The sequence below is a fragment of the Manacus vitellinus genome, unplaced genomic scaffold, assembly GCF_001715985.3.
Source record: "Manacus vitellinus isolate BGI_N305 unplaced genomic scaffold, ASM171598v3 scaffold_44_pilon, whole genome shotgun sequence".
Classification (NCBI taxonomy): domain Eukaryota; kingdom Metazoa; phylum Chordata; class Aves; order Passeriformes; family Pipridae; genus Manacus; species Manacus vitellinus.
In genome coordinates, this window is record NW_021940565.1 from 1923309 (window position 1) to 1927821 (window position 4513).

Sequence of the window (4513 nt, forward strand, 5' to 3'; positions counted from 1 at the left end):
GTCACAGGGAGCGCAGCCTCTGACCTGCCCTACCCTCTGGGCCAGCTTTGGGTCTACCTTGCCTGGGGGGACATGCCCCATCTTCTCTGCAGGACCTGGCAAATCATGGGGGTGATTGGTGTGGCTTTTATTATACTTCGCATCTGCAGAAATGTGCGGGAACCCCAGAGTCAGGCGAGCACTCAAGAGCACTCATACAGGAAGAGACAGGTGCAGGTAAGCACAACAGCCTTGGCTATGAAAAACCAAAACCCAGCATGGGCAAGAGAGCCTCAGCAGGCCCCGAGGGGTCCTCTGCCTCTTCCCCAGGGACACACCAAGCCACAGGTCTGACACTCTCTGGAAGCCCCCAGCATGACATGGAACCTGCCAGAGGTTTCCTCAGCCCAGCGTGCTGCCTGGAGCAGTCCTGATAAGGCTGAAATGCTCCCAGAGGAAGACAAGGCCAACAGGACCCTTCTTGGCCCCTCAAGCTCCTGTGCACTTCATTGTGCCCCTGGCTCTGTCACTTCCAGGGAAGGGAACAGGCAGCTTCACAGTCCGTGAGGACAGGCCGCCGGGCAAAACGCACCTTTAGCCATGCCCAATTTTACAAGATGATGAGGGCTGAAACCATGCTGCTGCTCAGGACCACCAGGTCTGTGCATCGCCTTTACCTGCAACAGCTCCGGCACGAGTACTACCAAAGGAAGGTAGCAGAAAGATTTCGGAAGAGCAGGACCTTCCCCAGATCCCCTGGTCCCAGCTCCAGCTAGAGCCAGCGCTTGGCCATTGGCAATGGAACGGCAGTGGAACAGGTGAGCACTGCTGTCCATGCAGGGCGGGATCTGAGGCAGAACAGCCACCCATGGCCATGAGGTGCCCCACGGGTACCACATTCCCAAGGAGAGGGGCTCCCGTTCTGTCAGGGTGTCCATCCACATCCCCAAGAGGTTCCTGGCCGCTGTCTGTGTCCCACCGAGGTGCCCCGGGTGTGCCCGTGTCCCTGTAAGGTGTGTGGTGGTTGCTCCCTGTGTCCCTGTAAGGTGGCAGGGGCCAATGGGTTCTTTAATCCTTAGAATGGGTGCTGGGGAGAGGGGGGTGCTGCTTCTGCCCATGGTCACTGCCAGAGGCCAGCAGCAAGTTCTTCCCCACAGCAATCCTGTCTCCACCTTGGCATCAGCACATCACCATATTCTCACCTGAGGGGAAACTGCACGGGGGAACTTGCAGGGGCTGCTGTGCTGGAAGTCCCCCTGAGGAGGGACAGGGACACGGCTCATAGCTGAGCTCAGGGACCCCAGAGAAGGGATAAAGCTGGCACCAGCTCCTCTCCCAGCCAAACGGGGAGATTTAAAGATCTTTAAAATTCACAGACTGCCTGAGGTCAGAAGGCTCCTGGCAGCTGTTTGTCCAAGCCCATGCTCAGGCAGGGTTGTCTCGAGCAGTTACCCATGAACTTCTCCAGGTGGCTTTTAATAACTCCAAGAATAGAGACTACACACCACCTCTGGACAAGCTGTGACAATGCTCAGTTACTCTCACAGCACTTAAGCGTTTCCTGATGTTCATAGGGAACCCCTTCTTTTTCAGTTTGTATCCATGTTCTATCACTGGTCCTGTCTTTTCACCCTCCCTCCTGCTATTTATATACATTAATAAGATTCCCCCTCAGCCTCCTCCAGCCTGAACAATTCCACATCTCTTAATCTTTCCTCATAGGAGAGACACTCCATCCCTTCATGGCCCTTTGATGGACTCTCACCAGTAGCTCCTGTACTGGAGAGCCCAGAACTGGACACAGTGCACAGGTGTGGCCTCACCCAAGCAGAGGGGAAGGATCACCTCCCTCAACATGCCAGCAACACTTCCCTAAAGAAGCCCAGGATACCCTTAGCTCTCTGCTGCAAGGGCACATTGCAGGCTAACCCGGACCCTCACAGCCTTCTCTGAAGAGGTGTGTTCCAGATGGGCGGCCCCAGCACGTACTGGTGCATGTGATTGTTCTTTCCCAAGTGCAGGACTTTGCAATTCCCTTTGTTGAACATCAAAAAGTTTCTGTCAACAGATTTCTCCGTCATGCAGATCTTCAGTGAAGATGTTTAATTGCCTGGACCTACTGTGGACCCCTGCCTACACCACTGATCACCACGCTGTTGGGACCAGCCTTTCAGCCCATTTTCCATCTATCTCTGGGCTCATCCAGCCCATACATCAACAGCTTCACTATGAGGATGGTACAGGGGACCATATCAAAAGCCGGACACAAGTCAGGGTAGACAACATGCCCTGCTCTTCCCTCATCTACCAAGCCAGTCATTTCTTCTGAGGGAGTTATCACATCGTTTAGGCAGGACTTCCCCTCTGTGAACCCATGCTGACATCAAGTGGTTCACCACAAAATTATTTACTCCTTTGCTAAAAGCAGCCTCACCCTTGCCTGACACCCCACTAGTGCTAATGCCACCCTGCCTGTGAGGTCTTTTGATGAAATCCACTTGACTGTCATCTCTTCAACATACTTACTGGGAAGGGCTGAACTTGTCCCCCTCCCTGCTATCCTGAGAGCACAGAGGGGTTCCACAAAACCCCCAGGCACATGTGCACCAGGACTCGCTGAGAGATGGCTGGCCAGCCAAAAGCCAGAGCCACTGCCTCCAGCACCTCCTTCTTCACCAAAGTAGCAGTCTGTGCCAGCAGCTTTGCTCCAGGTTTGGCTTTGACTTGCACAACTAAGACAACGTTGGCCAAGTCTGCTTGCATACTGGGACCACAGTCAGCAACATGCAGTACCAAACAGGAGACAATAAACACCAGCATCCATTTATTCTGTCTTTATTCACTGGGGAGAGGAGGCCAGTATTTTATCTTGACAGCTGTCTTAGCTGCTTAAGCCCTGAGAAGCCTCACCAGTTCTGCAGGGCTGTGGTCACTCTTACCTACAGCAATAGGTAGAATTAGCCAGTGCCAGCCCTTGCTTATGGCAAAACTGGCATGCCTTGGGGAGTGCTGGAAGACAGGGAGGGGGATAAAGGGCTGCCATGTGGCCCCATTACAGACCAAGAGGGAATGAGTTTGCCCCGGCAGCAGTCACTGGGGGGAGGTGTTTCCTTTCTTGTTCTCTGTAAAGACCAAAGCTTGTCTCGGCTCACATCGGGCTGGAGAGCGACAGCACATGGTCTAAGGTCCTAAATTTTTAACCATATAGAGCAAAACCCATGCTCTGGAAAGACTGAAAATTATCAGAGAGAGCAAGTCTAAGGGTTCCTGCTCCAGGCTTTGTGGGATGGATGCCTATGAAATTTTGTTTCCAGTAGAGGAAATTGGTCTCAGCAGCATGGGGCAAAGGATCTTTCCTAGCTATTGTCCCACTACATCCCCTTCACTAGCTCCCACCAAGCCCCTGCCCCAGCCCAACTGCCACACCTTGCTCCCTAGGCATTCCCAGATCTGCAGTACAACCCCACCAGGACCCCCAGATACAGCTGTTGTAGCACTACTAGATTAGGGGAGACTGATTCTCACCCTGGGCAAGGGAGGGCATGCCTGGGCAGCCCTTGGGACAACATACTGCAGGGACAGTGTTGTCCACCAGGACACAATGAAAGGGACACAGGCCAGGCAAGAGCATGCTCTGGAAAAGGGGAGCAGGGGACTTCTGGGCACCCAGTTTCACACTACCCTGCTGGGACCTGTGGATATCCCACACGGGGATGCCAAGCAGCCCAGGACCATTACACAATGCTTACCCCCTCAGCTGCCTTTTATCATCTATTGCCCCTTTCTTTTAGAAGAGGCTGGTTCCCCCTTAACTGTATGTCACAGATCCCAAATCCCCCATACAAGAGCAGAACTTTTCCAAGTGAGGAATGACAGGCACAGCTCTGACCTGCAAGCCAAACCTCCAGGCTCAGGGTTGAGCCCAGGGCTCAAGTAGCAGTGCCACCACAGACATGGCCCCCAAACTCCAGAGGGACTGAAGGTATCCACATGCTGTCCCCACACAAGCCAGGCAGTGAGACTGCTAAAGATGCGAGATGCCATGTCTGTGTAACCACACTCCCAGCACCACCTACCAGGCCCTTGCTGGAGGGTGTGACAGCAGCCTCACACCTGTGGTGGGAAGGGGTTTCAGACACAGAATGGGATGCTGTTGAGGGACTGAGACTTGGAGGTGCAGAGACAGTCAGGGTATTTCCACATCATTCTCCTAGCTCCCAGTGGCATTGTCCAGCACCTGCCAGCCAACACCAGGCTGCTCGGACCTGAACAGCAATGGCAGGAGGAGGCAACCCCAGCCCAGTTGTAACACTCATGCCACACTCAAGCTGCCACCTCCACCACAGCCCAGCCCTTCCCTGGGATGGAGACCTGCGATACTAAAGCAGTTGTTGAATGTTCTTCCTTCCTTACCGCCTTTGAGGTGAAGATCCTGACACCAACATCTCCCAGGACCTTCTTCCCGGCCCCTCCCAGCAACACCGAGCCTGGCAAATACCTTATGGCAAGTAATTTTACGTTATTCTGCATTTAC

General features: G+C 53.8%; 1 long non-coding RNA gene across 1 annotated transcript; it reads left to right on the top strand.

The window, feature by feature from the left end:
• Positions 1–1737: 1737 nt before the first annotated feature.
• Positions 1738–2806, top strand: LOC108640813. The gene is made up of 2 exons (XR_001921512.2): positions 1738–1936; positions 2065–2806. It is a non-coding gene; the product is annotated as an uncharacterized LOC108640813 (long non-coding RNA).
• The last annotated feature ends 1707 nt before the right edge of the window (positions 2807–4513 follow it).